Here is a 27,428-nt window from a genome sequence, read left to right as displayed (position 1 = left end):
AGTAGTTTGAAAATTACTTTCGCGGACCCAGTGGGGATTTTCTTGAGACCAATAGTGACTGTTATGTCGATTCACAACTCCATTATTGTGGAATCGCGATTCATCGCTCCACAAAATTTGACTGAATATGTTAGGACTTTCATATAATATTACCTGAATACAAGCAATGAATTCAAGTCGTCGTTCAAAGTCCGTGGGTTTCAAACCTTGTACCAACTGAATTTTGAATGGGTGGTATTTATTTTCTTTCAGAATTCTCTGTACATTAGATTTACTCACACCGACTTCTTCTGCAAGAGTACGGATAGAAACATGTGGATGAATAATAATATAAGCCAACACATTGATCTCTAAATCTTCAGTTCTAACAAATCTCGTATGATGACGATGCTTTATAGTAGAAGGAAATGATCCAGTTCGCAATTTTTCTAAACTCTCGAAAAAGTCATTCGTGACGGGATGGGTCTGTCTGGAAAACGTTCTTGGTATAGACGTTGTGCTTGACGGCAGTTTTTCTGACATTCCCCAAAAATTAATAACATATCAATGCAATCACTTGGACTAAACGCGAAAGGCATACTGGAGTTTTCGCACAAAGAACACAGTTACTGTTTTGCAAAGAATCACTGAATCGAACAGACAAGTAGATACAATTCAACAACATTTGTTACTATGGCATCAACAAGCATAAGCTACTTGATGAAATTGTGCAATATAAAGCAATTCACCCTCAAGTTAGTCAATTTCAATATTATATTCAACTGATATCGATATCGTATCGTAGAGGTGAGAATAATGGTTTGTATTCAGTAGTAGTCTAGTTCAATTTAATAAAAGATATAGACTGGATTCGTGTACGAGTAAATAAGTTTTTTTGAAACTTTATATTTAAGGAAAAGTGCAATAACTCAACAACGCCGTAACCGAATTTCAAAAACCAAACATGAAATGATATCAGAATTTAACGTAGCATCTGATGTAATGATATACAGGGCGTTCTATTTTAAAAAATGGAATTTTGGTCTGTAGCACCTACACCAAACACCCTGTATATTTAAAAATTATATCAAAATATAGCCCTCATGAACTCCTAAAACTTTTGTATGAAACATTTTTGTGTATCTCCTTCAACAAACCAGATATTGCCTGTCACATAAAATGTGGGACACCCGGTATATATATATATATATATATATATATATATATATATATATATATATATATATAATATATATATATATATAGTACAAAAAACTACATTTCACTATTTCACCGGCCATGCTTGGCACTTACTCGGTGGCGTGGTAGCAACCGAAAAGAGAGAGGAAAGAGGAAATATTTGAAATTTGATAATTGACATTATGAAAAGACATTTAAAGTTTGATGATTTGACAATAAAACAACAAAACAGGATTACCAAAGGCACCCCAACGTAATGGCTAACATAAACAAAATCAAAAGTATCTGACTCTGGGTACAGTGCTGCCAAACACTCACAAATGAAGTAAATGGTTTTTTGACAGACTCAGCACTGCGCCTTGGGGAACCTGGAGGAATAAGTTCTAATTTTAAGATGTAATTATAAATATTGCTGAGGTTGTTGAGCTCAGTCCTTTTGTCCATGTTATTGGTATTCCTTTTGATGAAGAACATTTCTTTAAACAACCTTTTTTGTAAGTTACTTTCAGTACACAAAACTTTAACTTCGGTGTAGATCATTGTGTGTTTAGTGCTGATGACATGCTCTGCAAGTGCACAGGTGTTTTGTTTGTGTTACAACACGTTTATGTGACCTTAAGCGTCCAGAGAAAATTCTAGATGTTTGTCCAATATATGTCTTGTCACATGTTTGACAAGGAATTTCATATACTACATTTGACTTTTCTAAAGTTTACAACGAAGTTTCAATTTTTGGAAAAAGACTATTAGTAGTGGTAACGATGCATTGGGCAAATTTAATATGTTCACTCTTGAAAACGTTCAGGAGTTTAGGTGTTAAAGACTAAAAATATGATAGTATATTCGGAGGTATCTCTCCACTATTTGAAATATTTTAATTATTATTTTGATTGTTATTATTTATGGGATTATTTAAATTGTTTGAAAAAGTGTTCGTGACTATGGAAGGAGAGCTAAAAAGTAGTTTATTCAAAAGTTTGCAAGGATATGAATTTTCAAGAAGAATACCTATTAATTCTTCAATACATTCGTCTTTAAAAATGGATATATTAACTTGATCACCCTGTTCTTCATGGTTAGGACTAAGTTTATTTTCATCTTCGTTGGATGGTAAGAATGATACTTCAGTAACCTGTTACTGGCACATGGTTTCCTATACCATTTTGTTCGTAGGACATTATCTGGATCTCTGCATACACGCATATCTAGAAATGGTGAACTGTCGTTACCTTCTTCCTCAGCTGTGATTTGTAAATGCTCGTTGAAACTGTTAAACGTTGTTAACGTTTCCCCAGTTCTCTCACGAGGAACAGATAGGAACGAATCGTCCACGTATCGTTTAATGAAAGGAATATTAAAAGCGATTCTATCTTTTACATTCATAATTAGGTCGTCTAAAACAAAATTTACTAAAATGGGGGAAATGGTTGAACCCATTGAGGTTTCAAAAATTTGTATATAAAAAGTATCCTAAACTAGGACGTTAGAGTCAAAAATGTACTCTAAAATAGATTTAAAATTTGGAAAATCATGCATACAATGTTGAGAGATGACATCCTAGTGGTTTTGTAAGCTATTATTCATTACATTTAAAGGTAAGTTTGTAAAAAGTTAAACTAAATCAAAGCTCACTAATACATAGTCTTCAGGAAGTTTGTAAACATTAATGAATTTGCTAAAGCAAGTAAAATTTTTCACATAAAACTCGTTGTCAGTATTATATGACATAGACAAAATATTGGCTAACCATTTAGCCAGTTTGCTATTAGGTGAAAACGGTGTAGTAAGTATCATAGCCTTCGTTTTGTTGACATTTAGCTTCAATTTATTAGTTTTCAAATATGTAGCAATTTCAATCAATGCTTCATTCATTTTTTGAATAGCTTTATCTATAGATGAAGAGATATATCCCTATATCACAGCTGATATATCTCTTTAATCAGCGACAGCTGATTAACGGAAAAACAGCTTATTTTTTTTAAACAGATCACTAACCGATACTAGGGCAAAATAATGTTCATAATCACATTCATATTACATTTGCTGATATCATTAATGTAAATTAAGAATACCGTTGTCCCTAAAATACTTCCCTGCGGAGCCCCGTGGTCTACGCTTATTATGTATTGTGTAAAAAATTACCAACTCATTAAATAGTCATGTGATACGTCATAATCGTAGTTCAAATTAGGCCCTTCTGCCAAAATATGCATTCAAGGTACTTCTTTTATGTTATTTCATTCTTTGGGGAGATATTCTTCATGTTTGACCAATATGATGCAAGAACTTATATACCCTTGATCTATCCAACACTGAAGTTTTGTCTTTATGGTTCTCAATGAATTTGCTTAAATTGTCATTTTTTCTATAAGAAACGTCCAGCCTATAGGTATATGATATGTTAATGACATTACGATTTCAGTCTTTGATATGGAACTGAAAGTCATCGTTCTATCTGTTCTAAGCCAATAATGACAATAAAAACTGTAAAACTTCGCTTATAAAAAATCAAAAAGGTTTTAGAAAACTACACGATTCGTCATTACAAGCTCCACTGATACAATGCTTTGAAGGTATCAGAATTTCATACCAAAAATCATTGATAAATATGTCAGTGATTCCAACTGATGGAACATTACTCTGATAGATATTCAATATTCCAAATATCGGGTGTATTATACAGTCCATCATTTGGTGCAGATCGTTCATACTCCCTTCCAATTTAGCATATTCATGAACCTTTCAAAGTCCTGCATTGTTAGCGCATATGAAATTCAAGTTATCATGTCCCAATTTGCATGCGATTTCGAAATTGACTTATGAGGGGCTCTCTTTACTTTCACTTAATTTTTTCAAAAACGTATTTCACATATATTGGTCAAGGCATAGTTATAACGGAAATATCGTTTCTTCGAGAAAAACTTTTTTCAAATCTCACAATGTAAACCAATAAAAGAAAAAATATGTAACATCATCGTTGCCTGAAGGTGGTTGACAATATTTCATGGTGAATTTCATTATTTCTGACTCCCATTGTCGAATATGATATAAAATGATTTAAAATCAATAAAATCATATGAATAGCTGAGCATAACAATTATTCGTATATTGAGCAAACAAAAACTCTGAATTGAAATCGAAATAAAATACAAGCAACCATTGAGAATTGAACAGTGGGAAAAATTAAAAATTTCAAGCTAAGTTATTTCACGACGCGACGTTTCGATTGTTAGTATCCACAATCGCCTTCGGGTGATGACTGGATTTATTCCTCCAAGAGATGACTATTTATAGGTCAAATATTACTGCAGTTTCATCCCAACACCAATCCGTTATTTCCACACCTCGGCATGTGTTTCGACCACCAAGTGATCTTCAGGAGGAAGAAAAAACTAAATATACATATAATGACATCCTTGTACCTCTTCTAGGTACCTGTGTCTTAAATTAATTTCACAATGTTGCCTTATCTACTAGTCTTGAATTAATTTTAAATTTTACAATGTGTTCTTATGTAATAGTCAGGACAATCTGATAATTCAAATATTATTTCAACAAGCTACATAGTATACTATTAGGTATTGGTCCACCATCGTTATGGATAATATTATTATGTTTACTCATTTCTACATTCTCGTAGGCATATGAATGCCTGTTGTTGGTAACTTGTCTAACTGATCTTAGTAAAATAATATCTATCGAATGGTTTTTTTTTGCAAAATATGATGGGCGACCGCTGATTTTTCTGGTCTTTCATATTTTAGGTATGCAAACTGCCCCTTATACCTTATTTTAATAGATCATTTTGTTTGTCCATAATATTTTGTATCGCAGTCCTTACATTTAATTTCGTGAATTCCAGACTTTTCCGGATTCTCGATTTCGTTTTTTGGATTTCCTAAAAGGCTCTATAGTGTATGACTTGTTTTAAAAACTACCTTCATACCTAGTTACTTGAAAATCTTTCCAAAGTTCCAAAGGCATCTAGATGACTACGACAGTGTAGAAATAAGGACACATAATAATATTATGAATAACGATGATAGACCAATAGCTTGTTGTAATAATATTTCAAATATCAGATTTACCTGACTATTACATAAGGACACATTTTGATATTAAAAATTAATTCAAGACCAGCAGGTAAGGCAACATTGTGAAATTGATTCAAGACTATTGAAACGCAGGTACCTAGAAGAGGTATCTACGGTATAAATAATGATAACATTGAACGTATTTAGTTTATTCTCCCTCTTGAAGAGGATCACTTGGTGATCGAAACACGTGTCGAGGTGTTAAAATAACGATTTGGTTTGGGATAAAACACAACTCCAGTAATATTCATTACTACACCAAAGGTTCCAAACCAAATACAAGTATTTATAGGTCATTCGAGTTCCGACCGTTTGGCGGAAGTTGGCCGTTTTTCGCTTGATTATGGATTTCCATATGTTGCGTATTCTACGCTTGCTTGGCTGAATGCAATGTTGGACAACATATATGTGGCGTCTTTGAATTTCTTCCTAAACCAGTGTTCCTACCTGTGGTTGATCTCACCTTGTGACCACTTGGTGTTATGTTGATTAGTCCAAACATGCTATTCAGCTATTCTCGATTTGCTAGTTTCTCCTCGCTGTGTATGTTTCTTGTGCTTGGCAATGCGGACTTTCAATGGCCTTCTCAGTTTCACTTCATATTATGACATTTTTATAGAAACTGGAACATTTACTCTCCCTTCACCTAATATTTCTGGTGTAATTATTTTCATAATGATATTTCAAATATATGGTTCATTACAGTACCCCATTATTAAATGCTCTATTTTCCAGAGAAGATCGTGAGATCCAATAACTTTGCAGACCTTGCCTTGCAATCCATATATTTCGAACAGGTCTAATATCTAGATAACTCAGTATCGCTCACTCTTCGATTGGTCGCTGTTAATTCAATTGAACATTGGAGTTTTGATACATTTTCGTCAATAGAAGTAAATAGAACTTACTTGTTTGTTCCTACTTCAATAATATATTCTTTCATAACTCCAAATAGCTTTATGCACCGCTATACAACTTCAATTGAAGTTTTTGAAGTTTTCATCATTTTTTCAACAGTCGCAAAATGGTGTTAGTTACATTAAGAACGACTGTACCGCACCTTAAGAAAGCACTGTTGAAGCAGCTGCACTACATACTTTTGTATTTGACAAAAACAAAAATTTCTTTCATTTTAGATAATGAGAAAAGCATCTACCTACTATAAAGTTTGGATATCATACGTTTACCCACATCATTATAGGTTATTAGAGATATCAAATGAGAATTGTGACAGAATATGATATATTGAACTGATGAAAAAATAAAGTGAATTTTCAGTTTTCTCAAAGATATATTCATTTATTCATTAATTTATATTTTGCCCCTTCGAAATAGTACCCCACAGATATAATACACTTATCCCTTCTTCCAATTCACAAAGAAGTTTTGATATGCAAATTTTGGTGAGTCCGATCTCTCAGCGTTTCGGTTTCTATCTCCTCGATCGTTGCAAAATGCCGTCCTTCCATGTGTCTCTTCATTTTTGGAAACAGGATTAAGGTGTTGCTTTTAGTCAAAAAATTACAAGCAAACAATGACGAGTGAGCAGGTGCTTTATCGTTATACAAAAACCATGAATGGTTTTTCCACAATACCGGACGTTTTCATCATACTGCTTTTCGAAAGCGGCCCCTAAGGCCGAGGCCGCACTACGGTTTTTTGCCGCAAACGGTAAACCGCCTAAACGCAAGCGCTCGAGACGCACACACCACAGTCAAAAACTAGGAAACTGACCACAATTTTTAGTTTGAAGATGGATTTCAAGAGAGCTGAAATACTACTTCGCAAAGAAGCTGTCAAAAATCCAGGGGTGACGTTCGACAGCAGGTTGACATTTGTTGGCCACAGCAATACTGTCGCGGCATCGGCTAGAGAAATGCAATGATTTACAGTTGCGCAAAACAAAGCCGCTTTGTTCTGCGCAACTGTAAATCATTCACCTTAACCACCGTATGGAAGTAAACACCAGTAAGTTCACTCGCCGCCATATTTGGGTCAAGATTCCCCATCTCGAATTTTATGCGCGGCCGAACTACAGCGCAACCGAATGAATCTCAGACGTTTACCAAGCGAGCTAAATTGAGGCTTGGAATATTATTACAGAGCTAATTGTTGTAAGGGGTGGTTTTGTATTTGTGGAAAATTTGTGTCTAGTTTCAAAATGAACAAGTGTCGAGCTGTGGGTTGCTGTAATTTGCAGGGTGATGTCGGGATTCATTTTTTTCGATTTCCAGTTGATGAAAAAAGGTATGTTTTTCTATTATTTATTATGTAAGATTGAAGTAATGAACATATAACGAAAATCATAAAATAAATTGTTATAGACCATATATAGTGGAGTCATTAATATGCAGACTTTTCATTATGAATTTAATTTGATGAAATTGAACTTCACGAATAGTATATGCCTCCAGTTCTACTGGAAATCCACAACGTAAAATAATTGTTGAACCACATCAAGTTTTGATTTGTATCTGTAGGAAAACAATTACTTTCACTGAAATCTTTGCGAAACCAAAGTATCAAATGTATATTCAAATAACCTTTTGTGAAGCCTACTTTCCATTTATATGTTCCAGATAATCTACTATAAATAGCAAATATGTCTTTTCATAGATTTTGTCATCAATAACGAAAAACATTAGAATTTCATTCGATTGACACACTTCATAATTAGCAAACTAGGCAACCCAAAACTAAAAAATCTGTATTTTATACTGAAGTTTTGATTTACAACAATCAACCCAATAATATAAAAAAAATTCAGAAAAACGATTCAAAACAAAATGAAATAAACGTTTGCTAAACTACCTCTTTTTGTCTCTCATCAAATTCTGCTTCAGTCTATTTAGTACCTATATTCATTTTCAATTGATCAAGATCCTTACTATAAACACTAAATGCTTCTTGGGGACATTAAAGATTATTGTTTTTAATATTTATATATTCTCTAGGTGCATGCAGTGGAAGAAATTCGTAGAGTTTGTTGGTGATGTTCCTCCGGAAAAATGTCACAAAAACATGAGATTGTGTCATCTTCACTTCGATGAGAAAACAACATTTCTCACTCTTATGATAATTTTCCTTTGGATTATTTATTTTCTCTTTTCACAAGGGTAAGAATTTATTATACTTTGAAATTTGCCAATAGAAATTTGGAAACAAATTTTAAAAAAATAAATCAAAAACTGATCATTCTAAAAAACCTTTAAAATATATTAGCATTAGTTTTTGTTCTAAATTGTATAATCTTACTATATAAAATATACGTTTATTTCACCACCTTGTCTTATTTTTCATCAATTCCTAAACAGTTCGCAATCATATAAGACATTTATTGGGAGCTCCTCGTAGCAATGATGAAGTCAGATCATGGTCACATATTTTTTGATCGAACCTCGTGCAGAGGTGCACAACAACTCTTAGCCGACACTCTCCTGCCCCGCCACATGCCAGCAAAAAATAAAATCTCGACCCGAAACATCAAAGAGACCGACGGGAAAGAATTTACTTCTGTTTACTTATGTACGGTGCCTTAACCATACTTTATACATCTCTCGTTGGCTCCAAGTTAGATTATGCTATTTTGATTTGGTATCCTCTCTATAATGTACATAAGGAAACCTTGGAAAATGTGCAAAGGCGTTTTCTGAAGTTTTTTGCATTTAGAACTGATGGCGTGTACCCTGCAAGAGGAACTGACCACTTCACACTACTTCAAAGATTCGGTCTGCCTTCCTTGGAGTAACGTAGAATTTCATCAAGTATCATTATGCTATAAAAAAATTGCATTGTTTTATTGATGCACCCTCGTTACTGAAACAGATTAACTTCAACTACTACACGTAGACAGATCACTTTGTATAGACCTTTTACTAGATCCAACCTTGGAAAAGTGTGTCTTATATATTTGTTGTGTGAAAATTTTAATACCCAGTGCAGCTAATGCGACATTGATTTCGATCCACTGAAGACCATATTATCCAAAATTGAACAAACCATCATTCAGCTTACCGTCTGCATTTCATGTTATTTACAAATAATAATTAATTTATATGTCATCTTTTTTCTTAATTCGATCATGTATGTAAATTTATTCCTAAATTTGTCAAATCCTCAATATGTCAATCTTTTGTTATTGTATATTTAGCTTAAGTAGCCTTTATTTATACTGCATTGATATATTAAATATAAGTTATTACATTGTTCATTAGTTAGATCATTATTGGAGTAAGCTTCAATAATTTGGTGCCCTTATTATATAAACCAAATTGAAGCTGTACAAAACACTTTCCTGAGGATCTGTGCATACAAGTTAGGTCTAAGAAGGGGAGAATATGCATACAACATTAGAGATCAGATGAATCTATTATCTTTAAAGAATAGAAGAATTATTTCAGATGTATGTTTTTTAAGCAAAATTTTAACTGGCCACATCAACTGTGAGGAGATTTTATCTTTAATTGATTTGAATGTCAACAGACAGACCAGAAACAGTACCAAAACATTTAAAATACCGTTCCACTCCACAAATTATGGTTTTTTCTCTCCTGTCACTCGAATGCTCAGAAATGGAAATATGTATCAACAGGTTGATATCTTTAGCAGCTCCACAAATATCATCAAAATTGAACTGAGTCGCATTATTTCCTGAAACATTTCCTTTGAATATTCTATACTATTTCTTCATTATATTGCTTTCTTTTCATACTATATATCATATTATTATTATTGTGCTATGTATTTATTATCTTTAGTTCAATTCAAGATTTTACAAACTTTTTTTTTCTTTTTTCTCCATGACAAAATTGTACTGTGATTTTTATCACTATATTATTGTATTGCGTTTTATATTGTATTATGTATTTATTGAATTTATTATCTTTGATTCAGTTAGGATTTTACAGATTATTTTTTTATAACAAATTATAATTGGGACTACCCGTTGAATAAATAAATAAATAAATAAATATTGTCCTGTAAATGGTTTCTTCTGTAGGGCAACATATTTTGTTTTTTTCTTTTTTCTAATACTAAGAAGCAGAAAAAGAAAACGTCATCAAAAATTTCGCAAATATTGGGTCCATCAACTGATTAGCCGAAACTTTAAGAAAAGTTTCTTTCACTAAAAGTAAAGAGATTCAAGAAAACATCCTGCGACTCTTCATGATGGTGTGCCAAATAATGGCAGAACCGCCCACACAGATGTATGCGTTCCAATAAAGTTCTATGAACTACAAATTTTGGCGCGGTTTTTTCCAGCTAGCCATTCTGTAACAAGTAGCGGTTTCAAAAAAATCGTTAGTGCGACCGCTTCCATAATGTAGTTTCCTTCACTCTCAAAATCAGGCGGTTAAAATCCGCGACGGTAGGTATAGCTGTAGTGCGGCCTATGACTAACTTCAGAATTATAATCCTTATCGACCATATTAAATTTAAGAATTTCTCGGCCGGACTCACGATTTGTGATATCCATGTTGTTAGGCTGTGATCGAATGGAATTTGTGGGACCAAACGTTTCGATTACTACTGCGGTAGACATCATCAGAGGCATATGCGATTACTTAGAAAAAAATTATATGTAGCATCCCAAAATAAACATTTTTCAGATGACTTTCATAAATACATAAATTTTAAATCGTTACAAAATGGATCAAAATAATGGGTCTTTCTGTATTCCTGAAAGGATCTCTCTAAAATTAACTTGAAATATGAATAACTAATAACTTTCATTTTGGACTGTTTGTTGATTTTGAGTTTGTTATAATGCGGAAATAAAATATGATGTTTCTTACGTTACCAATTCATCTGCAGAAATACCGATTTTCGTTGATTATGGGACTACGTAATTTCATAAGCTTGAAAAAAATGATTTGATACGAGAAATATTTAAGAAGTTCAATATTTTCCAAATATTTCAGTCATGAAAAAATATACTGGGTGTTCCATAAATACATGCTAATATTTAAGGAGGTAATTCTTAGGCCCATTTTAAGAAAAAAACTTCCTATAGACGTATGTCCTAAACGCCTTAACTTTTGAGATACAGGGTGGCAAAGTTTTCAAAAATAATCAGTTTTTTAATAATAACTGAGACAATTTTGTAGACATCTTTGGCATATTTGGTACATATGTTCCATGCCTCAAGGCTCATTTTCTGATGTACACAAATTTGTATTTTTTCAAACAGTGGCATCCCTACGGGTTTCGCATTGAATATTTTTGGGGAAAAAGTACTACGCCGATGCTTTCTTTTCAAAATAAAATCATTTTTAAAATCCTCATTTATTTTTGAGAAAATTTGATCTCCTGGTATTTCTTTGTCCAACGCATGATTTTCACTCAAAAAAATAAAAATCGACAGAAAGCAAATTAAGAAATTAGATCAATTCTGAAATGAATGAGAATCTGAAAATTGCTTCTTAACGCATTACCAATTCCCTAATAATATTTGAAAACATAATCTGCAAAAAAATAAATTTTTCACAAAAACGAGTTTTATTTTATTTTGTGACAGTAAGTCTAAACGAATAGCACAAATTTGTTAATTAGTAATAATACCAAAACTGATTATAAAAATTGTTGGAAGTGGCCACCTGCACTTAGTATGCATGCTTCCACCCTTCTACGCATGGAATTACGCACCCGTTCAAATATTTCCGGCGTATTTCGTATAGTTTCACACGAGGCAACTATTCGCTCTCTTAAATCTTCTAAAGTATTAACGGGAGTTTTATACACAAGAGTTTTAAGGTGACCCCATAAAAAAAATCTGAACTCTTGAGATCGGGGGATCTTGCTGGCCATTGCTGAGGTCCTCCGCGACCTATCCAACGATTAGGATAAACTGTATTTAAATGGTTTCGGACAATTACACTGAAATGAGCAGGGGCGCCATCGTGCATGTACCATATTCGATTCCTTAACGCAAGGGGCACATCTTCCAATAACCCAGGTAAGTCTTCTTCGAGAAAGTGTAAATAAGAACGACCATCAAGGCGTCCTGGTAGAAAAAATTAGCCTATTAGATGATCACCTATAATTCCTGCAGATACATTAACCGAAAATTGGTGTTGGAAATGGGTTTCTGTTATTGCATGGGGATTTTCTTCAACCCACACATGATTGTTATGGAAATTTTGAATGGCATTCCGAAAAAAATTTGCTTCGTCTGTGAACAAAATGTGTGTCTCAAACTGCGGATTTAGTGCAATACTTTGTAGATACTACTGACTGAAGTTCACATGCTGTGGAAAATCTCTGGGGAGTAATGCCTGCACTCTTGAAATATGGTATGGGTATAACAAAAAATCAACCAAAATACGCCAAACAATTTGATGACAAATATCCAGAGTTCTAGCGATCTTCCTCGTACTCGTCTCAGGATGTTCCTCAATTTCTTGCAGCACCGTTTCCTCAATTTCAGGAGTTCTTACAACACGAGGTCTCCCTTCCGGAGCCCCTTTCTTGAAACTACCAGTTTCCCCAAATCGACGATGAATATTTGAAAAGGTTCGGCTATCTGGTAAGGCACGATTAGGATATCTTTCCTGATAAATGCGCCTGGCTTCTGTTGCATTACCATCGGCAAGGCCATATACGTAATGCATTTGCGCCATTTCCGCATTCGTATAATTTACCATATTTACTGATATTCAGAAAAACAGCGGACTACCAAAATAACTTCAATAACACTTCAAAATCAATCAAAACGCGCTGTTACAGTTTTTAACACCAACACCTTACTTTAAACCAACATCAATATTAGCTACTGACGTTCGTACATACAGAGAATTCGTTTTTTATTGCTATGGTGGGTACGCTGTTTTTTCTGCTTTTAATCTTTAAAAGAAATCACATATCTACAAACACCATATTTCCAAGAGGTGCAGTAAATAAATTCTGCTACACGTCATTTATTCCAGGATAACTAAATTTATGTTTTCAAAAATTATTAAGCGGTGCTGCGTTATGATTATCTCAGTTATTATTAAAATACCGATTATTTTTGAAAACTTTGCCACCCTGCAAATCCATTGTTTACCGGGTAGGTAGGTACTCACCTACTTAAGGAGTGAAATTGGTAGTTGTAAACATACTTTTGTTGAAGTGAATTTCATCAGAAGTCATCATCAGTTTTAGTTATAAGCTGATGGGACACTAGGACAGAAAAAAAAGTAGGCATATATGTTCTGCCACCCGTGCGAAGTCGAATTGAGTCACTAGTTGGATATAAACTAAAAACGTGTTGCTCAAAGCCAACCTAGCTGTCATAATTTACTTACGAAATGGGTTTGAGTGTTTATGACAACAATAGAACTAACAATTGACTATTTTCCATTGGATGATTTTGTTTCGATTCACATGTATGCCCTTGTTTGAGGTAGTTAACGCTACAACGGAACTGCTTGAAAGGGAGGGAAAATTATTATGAAATCGATTCAACCTGAATTACTTTGTTCAATTTAGAATAAAGAGAAGATCTGGGTCTGTTAGTATACTGAGTTGAACCAATAATAAACGCAATGAGTAGGTGCTTCAAAACGTGTAATAATAATATTATGTACTATAGGTAGTCTTGTATTTTGTGGAGATAAGTTTACAAAAATGAAGCCAGAAATATAAACAACATATCCATTTCATAATATGATGATTACTGTAGAATACGGATTCTAGTTATCTCCTAAAGAGTCATCTTATCAACAAATCATTCATTTTTGAATCAATTAATGTTAGGAAAGTTTTAGGAATCACACGTTAAAAGGTAAGACCTCGTTAGTCCTCAGTTCGCATACGTTTCTCAACTTCTGAGAGTTGTCGTTCGTATGGGGGTGACAGCTGATTAACGGAAAAACAGATTTTAAACAGACAGATATAATAATAATAATAACAATAATGAACTTTATGCCTCTCGAGAGAAGGATCTCCATCAGTCCTTGAGGGTGGTGGAAGAGTACACGCATGCTATCGGTATGAAATCGGTATGGTCCATCTCGAAAGAGGAGGACTACGGGGACTACGGAGAGGATGTGCAGCTCGTAGATGGAAGCATCCTACACCATCTGGATGCCGGAGAGACGTATACTCACCTCGGGGTGGAACAACGCCACTTACAAGTGGTAACAGCAGTGAAAAACTCTCTCTTAATCGTTTGGAGTAGTGAAGTGGACTTGGGAAGAGCTGTATCAACTCGACGTAAAGACCCGAAAAATGATGCATCTCTTTAAGAGTCGTCCGTTCCACGGTTGTACTTCCCCCGACAACAGGGAGCCCGTAGACTTTTGAGTTTGAAGTGTCTACATGACAGAATGTTGCTGGATACAGCCGGTAAAGTCGTCAGGAGTTCGGATACTCTTCTCTGCATGGTCCTTGAATATGAAAGAGCAGGAATTGGAGCATTTCTCTTTAGGGCAGCTGCCCGAGCAGCTGATGAACTCGGTATAGTTTTCGACAATGAACGAGGTGACCATAACTCTGTCACCGAGTTGGAACCTGTTCAGCAAAAAGCTCAGATAAAAGCCGCAGAGATCAACTTACTTCTGCGGAAACGCAAGGATAAGCCAATGCATGGGGTCTTCTTCAATAACATTGGAGACCTTAGCTTATCAAAGCGCCTGACATTCGCTTTTCTCAGGTCGAGTGGGCTGAAGTCGGAAACTGAGGGATTCATCATGACTTGTCAGTCTACCGCAGTCGCGTGATGGGTATAGAGGTTCCTGACACAAGATGCAGGGCCTGCCGCGAGGCGCTCGAAACCCTAATGCATTTGCTATCAGCATGTCCAGCATATGCGGTCTCGGCCTATATCCATCGACATAACGCGGCCCTAAGAGTGTTATATTACCATCTACGGCACTCTTACGGTATTGACGAGACCTCGGTGTTGCCCTACGCTCCGGGGGGATATTGAATCCGTTGTGGGGAACGAGAAGTGCCGAATTTATTGTAACTATTCGTTTCCCACCTTCAGGCTCATACAAGCTAATAAGCCTGATGTGGTCCTTCTCGACCACCAGAACAAAACGATATTTGTCGTGGAGTTTTCAGCTCACGTCCGAAAAGAGGAGGAAAAACGGAACGAACTCCGTAGACTCTATCCAGATCACTCTGTCAAGATGGTTGTTTTGATTATAGGAGTCCTTGGTTGAATGATGTCCTCTCTACTCTCGAATCTTAAAATCATACCGGCTTGCCGCACTGAGGCAGAAATGTTAGCCGCACATATGCAGAAGGCTGTCAATCTTGGTTCACTGCGCTTGCTCAGGGCACATGATTCTCGGACCCAATGATCACTTACCCCAAGGTGTGGGGAGTGGTCCATGGTTGATAATGCTGGCGCGCCCTCCCGAATGTATCGGGGCTTCGGAGGATAGGGCCTGACCAGCAAACACTACGGTGAAAAACTAAATAAATGTGGAGTGTATACATGACATAATGATATTGGATGGAGCCTGTAGAGTCATTAAGAGTTCGGATCCCCTTCTCTGCATAGTCCGCGACCATGAGAGAACAGGAATTGGAGCTTTAATTTTTAGAATAGCTACCCGAGCGGCTCATGAACCAGGTGTAGTTTTCGACACTAAACGAGATGATCACAACTCTGTCACCGAGTTAAAACCCGTTCAGCAAAAAGTCCACATAAAAACCGCAGAGATCACTTCACTCCTACAACATTCATGAGCCAATGCATGTGATCTTCTTTAACAATATTGACTCCCTCAGCTTATCAGAGCACCTGATCTTTGCTCTGATCGAGTGAGCTGAAGTCGAAAACTGAGGAGTTCTTCATGGCCTGCTAGGGTGGTGCCTATAATACCTTGGTCTACCGCAATCGGGTGATAGGTATAGAATTTCCTGGCGCATATGCTGTCAGCTTGTTCAGCATATTTATGCGGCCTCAGATTTAAGATTGCTTTACTACCATCTACTGCACTTTCACGGTATTGACGAGACACCGGTGTTTACCTATGATCCGGGGGATAATAAATCTGTTGTGAGGAATGAGAAGTGCCGAATTTATTGGAACTATCAACTTCCCACCCTCAGGCTCATGCAAGATTATGAGCTTGTGATTATTTTCGACCAACGGTCGAAGTATCTCGATATTCTCTCTGAACTCAGCAGACTTCATTCATATCACTCTATTGAAATGGTTGTTCTTATTGTTGGATTCCTTGGTGAAATGATGCCCTCTCCACTCTCGAATTTCAGTATCATACCAGCTTGCCGTGCTGAGGCAGAAATCTCAGCCGTTGACAGAAGGCTGTCATTCTTGGCTCACTGCGCTTGCTCAGGAAACATGATTCTCAAACCAAATGATCACTTACCCACGGTGTGGGAAGTGGTCGTTGGTTGATAATGATGGCGCGCCCTCCTGAATGTATCGGGGCTTTGGGAGATAGGGCCTGACCAGCAGAAACTTACATAAAAATAATTATAATAATGGTGATCATAATCATGATCACCATGTAGTGATAATAATTATCTCGTGCTTGAGGAATAAACTTCAACTACAGTAGTAACAAAAACAAACACAGTTGATCAAACGACTGATATAATTTCTATAAATAAACCAGTGTTGGATAAGGATTGAAGTACCTATCTAACAAAATATTACAAACCTCCTTTTCATTTGTTGCTAGAGCCCTGTTAATGAAAAGTAATACAACGCTTTTATCAAGAAGTAATAACACAAAGATAAGTCAATGCATGGGGTCTTCTTCAATAACATTGAAGAGCTTGGCTTATCAAAGCGCCTGACTTTCGCTTTCCTCAGGTCGAGTGGGCTGAAATCGGAAACTGAGAGATTCATCATGGCTTGCCAGGATGGCGGATATTGAATCCGTTGTGGGGAACGAGAAGTAAGCGCGGGTAAAGTACCTCGGCCTTTTGATAGACCGTAGGCTCACTTGGAACCCGCACATTATGTACGTCAAATCTAAGATCGAGGGTCGGATAGCCAGTCTATACCCTCTGATCAACAGAAAATCAAAGATGAGTATGAAAAACAAAATCACGATCTATAACACGATGTTCAAGCTTGTCATCATGTACGCTTCAGGCGCCTGGGGACAAGCGGCTCCGTCCAACATTTCCATTTTGGAAAGGTTGCAAAATAAGATAATTAGGATGGTTGTGAATGCTTTCTGGTTCGTGCGGAATGAAGCCATCCGCAGAGATTTGCAGCTGCCTTCCATTCGGCAGTCCATTCAGTCGAGGAATGAGCGAGTTTTCGAAAAAACGGAAACTCATGAAAACCCGTTAGTTAGGGAAGCCACAGATTATGCTGTAGACGACCCCTCCCGATATAGAAGGCCCCGACACTCTGTCGAATGAGGCCCTCATGTCCCCCGTTAACGGATGAATAACTTTTTCATCCATCCTACCCCAGCCAGGTAGGGGTATCCCGTGAAGGGCGGCACTGATGTCTAAGGACTTCATGCCGTCACCAATCAGTCATGAACCCATTGGTCCCTCTCAAGACAAACAATCCGCCAAAAGGGTAGGGGAGCTGGTCTCCAAACCTGGATGAAATGACGATGACATTCTGGTCTGGGAACGAGAAGTGCCAAGGAACTACTCGTTTCCCACCCTCAGGCTCATACAAGCTAATAAGCATGATGTAGTATTTCTCGACTAGCAGAGCAAGACGATAATTTTCGTGGAGTGGAGAAAAGAGGAGGAAAAACGGATAAAATATCGAGATGATGCCCTCTCTACTCTCGAATCTCAAAATCATACCGGCCTGTCGCACTAAAGCAGAAATCTCAGCCGGACAGATGCACAAGGCTGTCATTTTTGGCTCACTGCGGTTGCTCAGGTCACATGATTTTTGAACTCAATGATCACTCACCCCACAAATTACAACACGTTTATAAATTACAATAATTTTTTTAAACAAACATACTAATCACTGAATCCAAAAATGCTTGTTCGTAAATATATGAAAATATAAAAATAAATATATAAATACAGAGATAAATAAATTTGTAACATAATCTAGGTGGAAAGTCCATATCGATCAAAAGGCCACAATGAGGTGAATGCATCAGATTAGGGTAAATGTATCAATCATAATCATATTCATAATCTATTTCAAAAATTTCAGGTTGATGACATTATTGAATTATTGTACTAGTTCTGTCTATCCATGTTTTTACATGACGCTTGAAAGAAAAATCATTTTTAATAATTTTTATTTCATCTGGTAGCAAATTGAATATTTTCGGAGCCAAGAATTCTACGAAATCTTGCCCAATACTCTTTTCACGGCACGGAACATTTTTATAATTCTTCTTAGTTGTATTATATGTATGCTCAATGGATTAGGTAGAAATTTTGTTTTTATTCAGAGAAGTTAATTTTCTTTGGCAAAAAATTTGTCTTATATCAAATATATGATTTTCGGATCCAAGGAATACCTCATGTTTTTTTTTCAATATTATTCTCAATCTCCACCTGCTCAATTTATTTTATGCCACTCCACCCCATGTCAATACTTAAAATGTAGGTATACCTTTTCACGTCAATTTTGTTCCATCTTCAAAAGTTGACAGTAGAGGATTTTCAAGTCCGCACTGTATAACGATGGAAAAGTAGAAAGCTAAAAGACTTGAATTGAAGGGGTTATATTTTTAGGAGTGATTAATTTTTGAGAAAGAAAGTTTTTGGCTTTCTACTACTCCATCTTGATACAAAAAAAGGATGAGGGAATCTTCCAAAGGAAGGAAGTAATCAAATTTGAAAATAAGTAACTCTATACATGGATGTGTAGATCATGCAAAAAAGTAACTTTCAGACACAAACATTGAATTATGCGAAAGAAAAAAATTCTATATATGAAAGTAGCTGTTTCAGGAGGACTTTCTTTCAGTTTGTGTCTGAAAGTTACTTCTTTGCATGATCTACACATCCATGTATAGAGTTACTTATTTTCAAATCTGAATACTTCCTTCCTTTCTTTGGAAGATTCCCTCATCCTTTTTTTGTATCAAGATGGAGTAGTAGAAAGCCAAAAACTTTCTTTCCTAAAAGACTTCTTTCCGAAAACTATTTTTTTCAATACTAACACTATTAGTTATATTCTGTCAAATCTGAATCACTTCGTTTGAATTCAAAGTAATTGAAAAAAATTCCTTGCGGTAGTTTCAATTCACCGTTAATCAAATCAGATTTGAACATTATTGGGATTCCCTTCTCTTCAACCACAAAGTAACTAAAACAGCGTTCTCTTTGAGACCTTCTCATAGAAAGAAACCTATCAAGGACCCACCATAGATATTATTCAAACCTTAGTCGAAGACATTCTCTTGCAAAAATTACTTTTCGTAGTAGATTCAATTGAAATCCAAACAGGATTTTCCTCTTTCATACAAATTCTCAATCTCCTTAAAAGAAATCGTTTCGCGGAAGTGAAGTCACAGCTTGTTAGGCATTATTGCAATTGCATCAAGCCTGGAAACAGTAATAAGCATTTGCCTATAACCATAAAGGTGCGCAAAATAAAAGGAGTGAATACGTTATTTCGAGTACAAAGCAGTTAGTTCCAGTTTCCGGAATTCTACGGCACGCGGAATGTTTCCAGATGGAAAAGCAAAAACGACCGAAGAAATCCCATTAATAAAGGTTTCCCTACAGGAGGTGGATGATTCCTGCGTAACTGGATAGAGAAATTTAGGAAAAAGCGTTTCTTTAAGAAACGACTCGAAGTTGAATTAGTTATTAATGTATCATTCGAGGGAAAATATACACTTCTTACGAGTTGAAATAGATAGTGTATTTTGATACGAGTACAAATAATTGAAATGAGAATTATAGTCAGTTACAACTGTTTCGGAGTAAAATCAAAATAAAAGCTCCTCTTGATTTTAACAGCATAATACCCAGATTATTAACCAATTTTTGAAGTAAAGTGAAGATATCTGGCCAAAAAAGAGACACAAAAAAGTGGTTGGGAAAGTTTTTAAAGGTAGACTCAGAAAATATGTCATATTCAATGAAAACCGAGAAAAGTCTTTGAGGATCATCACATCAATAATTACATTCTCGAGTGGAGTTTTATAGGATTCAAGATAAGATGGAAAAGAAATTTCAACACTTTTTTGGAATCGCTAAGATCTGAAATGATTCTGAACATTATCATTTCTACAAAACAAGAGCTAAGAAATTATGCAGATACGTATCTTAGTGTTTGAGAAGCTAGAATCTGCCTCCTCTTTCAGTTTTGCAAAAAATCTGAGTATATTAGCAGTTTTCACTTCCCTGATTCTCTTTATTTCTACCGAAGTTCAGTAAACGGATGATCATTGAAGAAAAAATTGCTATTACACTTAGATTTTCATCAATTCTGAAGTAGGAGGCACTGAAACGTTGAGATAACTATCTGTATAATTTCTTATCGTTTTTTTGAGGGGCAGTATTAGTAAATAAAACAAGTTACTTCAACAATACACAGTAATTATCAGAAAGAACTTAGAGTTTGCCCTATTTACACGGGTATCAAGTTTTTCATTTCAAATTTCATATTTTCCAGATTGCGTAAGGTGGAAATACCCAACCATCTTGATGAGACTCCAACAGAACTATTCAATTCAAGCTGAAATTCAATAATATTGAATCCATTCTTTAGTTGCAGACGATACTTCTTGATTGGTAGAAAAAGAAGAAATAGTATGTCTCTTCTGAGGATATACCAAGATTAAACTCTCTGAAATAGATTCAAATTTGAATAATGGCAGGTAGGACTGTAGCCGGTCGGGTTGATTTGGGTCTTTGGTCCACTCACTCAATTAACCGCTGTGTGAGTCGGTGGTTCAAGCCGCAGACCAGACGATCGATTTTCACTTGCTATCGTCCAACCCGTGTTAGGAATCACACGTTGAAAGGTGAGACCTTGTTAGTCCTCAGCTCGCACAATTTTTCGACTTTTGAGAGTTGTCGTTCTTAGAGGAAATTTTAACAGATTTTTCAACACAAAAATTATTCAATCTAGTCCACATATAAAAATGGTAGAATTGAAAATTTGAACGAATTGCAACTTTTTTGTAATTTTGCCTGTTCAAAATTCATATGAAAACCGTAAAATGTATCTCTTTTAAAAATTTCAAAAATGCAATTAATACTCTGAAAAACATTGTATAGTGAAACACATGATATTGTAATGATTATTGTTTTGTAAAAATCTCACAGTAAATTATTGTTAACTATGAAGAAAAATATAAAAAAGGATATTTTCTACACGCATTGAAAAAATATTATTCTGCTTAGGTACATATCTGACCTTAACGTCTGATTATCAAATTCAATCGCCATCCAGTACCACATTTTCCTTGATTGGAGCTGAAAATAAAATCCAAGTTTTCTCATTCCAATACCTCGTTAAAACCGGGCAAACACTATAATTTCCACTCCCAGTCGAATGCAAAAGACATTATCGTAAAAATCGAATCTGCTGTCGTTTAGAATTCGATATTCTCTGATTCAAGTTATAAAGTAGCGTCCTTGTTATAATGAAACGAACTGGTGTCAAATTCAAATATAAATGAAATGATCTCATTAACACTCTATTCCAAGGAGAGAACCCATTACAGATTTCGATGAAAAAGAACTATTTGTGATGAAACAAATTTTTCACCTTCATTTCAGGGAAACATACGATCATCAGGTCTTATCTGGCCTTATTTACTGGTTAGATCTTGAAACTTTTTTGTTGATGGTCAATACTCCTTGACAGTCAATCTGAAATGCCACAGTACCATTTTGGTACCCTCCTTGTTCATCATTTATATTACTGACATAATCTCGTCCATTAGGAATTGTAAAATATATGCTTATGCTGATGACACACAGTTATATATGCATTATACAATCGAGGCAGTATCTAGATTTGATCAATTATATATCAATCCAACTTGAAACCCAATAAAACCTTATTAAACAATGATGATGCAATTTGGATCGCAGAAGAATGGTAAATTTGCAGAAAACAATTTCCACTTAAAACTGGGTCATACTGTCCTGACTCCTATCGATACAGCTAAACACTCAGGAGTGATGCTTGGCACCGACCTTAGATTCACTGATCATTTTAAAAACTCAATGAAGAAATCCTATATAGCATTGAAACCGTTTTATTCTGAACCAGTCTTTGAAAAAATGCTTTGTGGTAGGTGTATTCGATAACTGCATGGATATAAATTATTCATCGACAACGAGTAATTCCCCATCATTCGTAATGTTGTTGGATGTTCGATGAAGAGGTAATAACATGGAAATGATCAAACATGACTGACCAGATGATTGTAGCAAAATATTTTCCAATAGCCACAAATCCGATTACGTGGGTTGAACCAAACTATGCAACTTGTGGTTGTAGCAGGTTATTATGTGTTTTCAAATACGATTGCCGAGACCTGGCAGAAAGATTGAGGGTTGATAGAATGATAAACTTATGATAAAATTATTATTGATATATCGAAACGGTCGAGTTTTCAGTAAATCTAAATTAGAAATCGGTTAGTTTATGCTTGAGAAAGCTATTGTATATCGAAACACGTGTCACGGTTTTTGTAAAACCCTTTTATAGTGAAAATCATACAATGAACTGTATTGATTAGTTTTTTAATATGAATTCTCAAGTATCGGCCAGTTCTATTCAATTAGGTTAGGTTAGGTTAACCGCCTCACGAAAGACAACCCTCAGAAGTCAAAATTTGTGTATGCTAAGGATCAACGGGCTTTTTACCTTCTAACGTGCGTGGATGAAACGCAGTGAAATCGATCGCCTGGCTCAAACCACCGTTCCACATACATGTCGATTGAATGAGCAGAATAAACACTAACCCAATCGGATATCGTCCAGCTACCTTCACCCATCTGATTATTCGATGAAATCGATTTTATATGAAATTTAGTATGCCTGTTGATCTGTTTTTGTGCCAGCTGAGGGTTAACGAGGTCTGGTTGGATGAAAATATTATGGCCAGCCTTATTAATTGAAAATTGTGAAATGACGTTTGGTCATCGAACAAAGTTTATACGAATCAAAAGTTTAAGGGCTACAGAATATACAAACGTTGAGTGCTATCTGTCCTGGCGTGACTATTGAGTTCACCTGGTGTAAATAGGTTAGTCGACACTAGTAATTTACACCCAACTGTTTAATGAATGAATCTTATATAAAAGTGAGATCTGCATTGTTGCGAATACGATGAAATAGGGTTGTCTGTGAAAAAGTTGACCATAATGATGGTTGTTGAATTTCAAAAAGCAAAATTTTTGTTCAAGGAAAGATGTGTGACAGAGAGAACCTGTCACCTTCAGATAGCTGCGCACGGTGCATTCTTCGGATGAAAGAGAATGTTTATGTTATTTGTCCGCGTAATTGAGAAGGATAACGAAAAACTAGTAATAATGAGCATTTTTTTTAATAATTAATCTCAGAGTTCAGGAATATTATTCAAATGAAGGCGAGTGCCTTGGAATGAGAGTAAGTCAGCTATAAACTTGTATAAACCTTCATTTTGACACCCTTGAACTTGTCTCAAAACCTACTCACTGTAGGGTCTCCGCGGCTACAGATATTCCGAGGTCAAAAGTCAAAAAATCGATTTTTTTACACCTTTATTATTATCGTTTTCTATGGATTTTATTCTATTTATATTTACTATAAATACTGTAGAGTTTCGAATTCTCTACAACTTTTGTTGGATCACTTTTTTTAAAATCTTGATCCATTTTTGAGAAAGAGTTTAGAGCGCGCGCACTGTTCAACTATTTAGAGTATCACTCGAGGTCAACCTGTAGTCCCGATTACCTGTTTTTTTCATGAACTTTTTCCAGGGGGCTAGTGAGAATCCTTTAACACCCACTTAGTACAGTTATGAGGAATCAAAATCGCAACATATCGATAAATCTCGCGTATGCCTCGGCAGAATGCGGAAAGTCTTAGACTGAATGCTGGAATGAGGCTCTGTTGGCCAACCGATAACACCAGCGGGGGCGCCTTCCATCAGCCTGTCGTGGGTCTATGAGGTGGCGCTTCACCCTGTGGACATCCTGGGGCTCGATATTGGAGTCTCATTCTACTGATCCTCCCCTTTCCTACCTCCCCTACTCTATTCCTGCCCCCCACCCACTCCCGTTTGTGAGAGAGATGTAAATATTGTATATATACTCTGTACATTGGGCCTTAGATTTACTATAGAGAAATAGGCAATAATAAAGTTATTAGGGGAAATACTTTAATTACTTTTTAAATCTAATCTTATTTGTACTAATAACTTCCCACCTAACTGAAAATAATAATTTTCAACTAATTTTTCATTGAAAAATACCATTTCATACATTTATGAACGTTGAAATTTAAAAAATTTAATAGTAGTAAGAGCTACGAATTCTTCTTTCAGTTTTCTTCTTCTTCATCGTCATCTTCTAGTAGCTGTAAAATTTCAAATTTCAGTCTATTCTTGTCTTCAACGACATTTGTCCCCAATTCTTCCAGGATTTCGGAGTCAAAGGTAAAGTCTTCATTGATATCACTCTGAAATGAAGCATTAAGACAAGCTTTCCTATTACACTGGCCGCAAGCTAAAGATCACTCCAACCCTGATTTCCTGCATCCACATCGCGAACCACAACCATTGCAGAATATTATATTAAGCAATTCCTCTGGAGCTGGTGAATTCATTCATTCATCACGCATTATCCAACCAATTCTGGGGTTCTAAATCATGCCCTAACCAAGTCTGAACTTGAAATGTTGGTGAGCTGATGCACTCGTTTGTAGAAGATTTGATAACTGCACAGGTTTACTTAATCTTTTTATTTAATGAACTGTGCATAGCGAAGACGATCGATACAGTCCTCCTTATATTTGGAGCATTATAGACCGCCAACAAATTCGGAAGTTTCTCGAGTGTTTTAACAAAAAAAATCAATTATAACGTATTAGATAATAAAAATGCAAATTATTCAGAATTATATATTCATCGAAAATGTATATAAACTTTATATGGCGTATTTTTAATCCGGACTACAGGTTGACCCCGAATGATACTCTAAATAGTTGAACACTGAGCGCTCTGCCCTCTTTCTCGAAAATGGTTCAAGATAAAAAAAGGGTTAAAACAAAAGTTGTTGAGTTTTCAATTCTACAATATTTATGATGAATATAAATAACGTGAAACCCATAGGAAACGAGATATTTGCCATAAATGTGTATATGAAAAATGGATTTTTTTGACTTTTGACCTTGGAATATCTTTAGTCGCGGACACCCTTCGGTGAGTAGATTTTGAGAAAACTTCTAGGATGACAAAATGAAGGTTTATATAACTTAATAGCCGACTATCTCTTATTCCAAAGTTCAACCCCTAATATTCCTGGTGTATTAATTGACAAAGGAGTGAGGCCGAAATGACAAAAGATTACCAAGCACAGCCAACAGGAAAACGGGCACTAGCTCCGATGGGCCTCCATGAGCATTTGAGATGATTTCCCCACTCGGAAATGGGAAAGCATATGCCCAGAAAGGTTTAGAGACAAATTTGAACGCCAGAGGTTCCATGTTGAGTTTTATTTTAAATAAGAATCACTTTGTATTTGTTTTTGATATGTGAAAAAATAGTTGAATGTTAGTTTTGGTAAAGAAGAAGAATAAAAAAACGCCTTTGAAGAAAAAGAAAAAGTTTGCGTTTTATTTATAGCTGTATATTCAGAAACGATAAACATTATGCCGGTCTTTGAGCGGATATACTAATAGTGCACATTTCAAGGTAAATATAAACATTGTGCTGGTCCTTCAGTCTAGAGAACGGCAAAATGGAAACACGTAGCAAGACTGCCAAAGAAAAAAGCGACAGCCATAAAAAGGATGTCACCATCAGGGAAGTTAGGAAAGTTGACAATGCAGAACGCGATGCCACAGAATAAAACTTATCTGTAGTCTCGTCCAGTAGAAGCAGTAGAAATGATGGTGCACAGTCTAAATTGGTTTCAGTATCTTTATCTGTGAGATCCAATGCAAGTATTTATATTAGAAAACTCATGGAAGTCCAAGTAAAAGCTGACGAAAAAATGGCTATATTGTTGTCTAAGCAGTTCGAGATGGAAAAGCAAATGATTGAAAATAGGTTGGCATTAGAAAAAACTAGACTAAGTGAGAAATTTGATTTAGGAGTAAGTAATACATACCGTTCGGAAGGTGACAATATTTCGTTCAGAAATTCACATCATTCAAAAGATGACGAGATTTCTTCTGTTGATTCTGAAGTGAAGTGCGTAATTGGTTGCAAAATATGGACGTCAAGAATATGACAGGTAAGAAGTCGTTCCACAAAAGTCAAATTGACAATACTCATAATAGTACAAGGGCTCCGTTCGAAAATAATACAGGGGCAAGACATACACATTATAAAAAAAATGAAGAAGCTTCAGGTGCAGAAATTAGGCAGTTGTTGGCGAGACAATCAATTGACAAAGATTTACCAATTTTTTCTGGAGAAACTATTGAATGGCCAAGTTTTTATCAACAATTTCTTTCAACAACTAACTTATTGGGTTTAACAGATGAAGAAAATATGTGTAGGTTGGTAAAAGCTTTGAAAGGGGGATGCTAGACGATCAGTGAAGGGATTGTTGTTATCTATTTCATCAATCGAACCAATTGTCGACATTTTGATTATTAGATACGGTTGAGCAGATTTGATTGTGAAAAGTCTGGTCAATAAGGCCAAGAACTTTCCTATAATGAAAAATAATGATTTCAAGTCTCTAACACATTTTGGTGGTTACCCTAGAAACCATGAACATGCAGAACTATTTGGATTGCCCTCAAATTCTGGAGGAAATTCTTCAAAAGTTACCCTACAACATGCAGCTTTCATGGGGTGAAAAAGTACTTGAGAAGAATGGTAAGAGCACTTTACAAGAATTTAAAAAGTGGCTGTGGAGAAAGTCGGAAGCAGCAAGCTACGCTCAATCTATGAATGTGGGTAAGCCTTCTACAAATCAGGCATCTGGTAAGTTCTCTCAAAATCAGCGTCATAAAGAGAGATTCAAAACAGCTCTTGTTACTTCTCAAGAGAAGAGTACTTCAATTCGCAAATGTATCATGTGTGAAGAGAAACATATAATAGATAAATGGATCTCTCGATA

At 35.7% G+C, this 27,428-nt stretch overlaps 1 protein-coding gene across 4 annotated transcripts in view; it reads right to left on the bottom strand.

The window, feature by feature from the left end:
• The window catches only part of LOC111503773 (uncharacterized), a 152,322-nt gene that overhangs the window by 60,554 nt on the left and 64,340 nt on the right, over nt 1-27,428 (bottom strand). Inside the window, exon 1 of one of the 4 annotated variants that reach the window (XM_074178031.1) lies at nt 26,466-26,556. The exons of the other annotated variants lie outside the window; for them this stretch is intronic. The gene's annotated coding sequence lies outside the window, so the exon portion shown is untranslated. Of the gene's footprint in view, nt 1-26,465; nt 26,557-27,428 lie in introns of those variants that run through there. 4 annotated transcript variants of the gene reach the window in all.

This window comes from Leptinotarsa decemlineata, unplaced genomic scaffold (genome assembly GCF_025532065.1).
Source record: "Leptinotarsa decemlineata unplaced genomic scaffold, Ldec_3_MD MMD2_tig00003335_RagTag_RagTag, whole genome shotgun sequence".
Lineage (NCBI taxonomy): Eukaryota > Metazoa > Arthropoda > Insecta > Coleoptera > Chrysomelidae > Leptinotarsa > Leptinotarsa decemlineata.
This window is presented reverse-complemented; position numbering and strand designations above follow the sequence as displayed.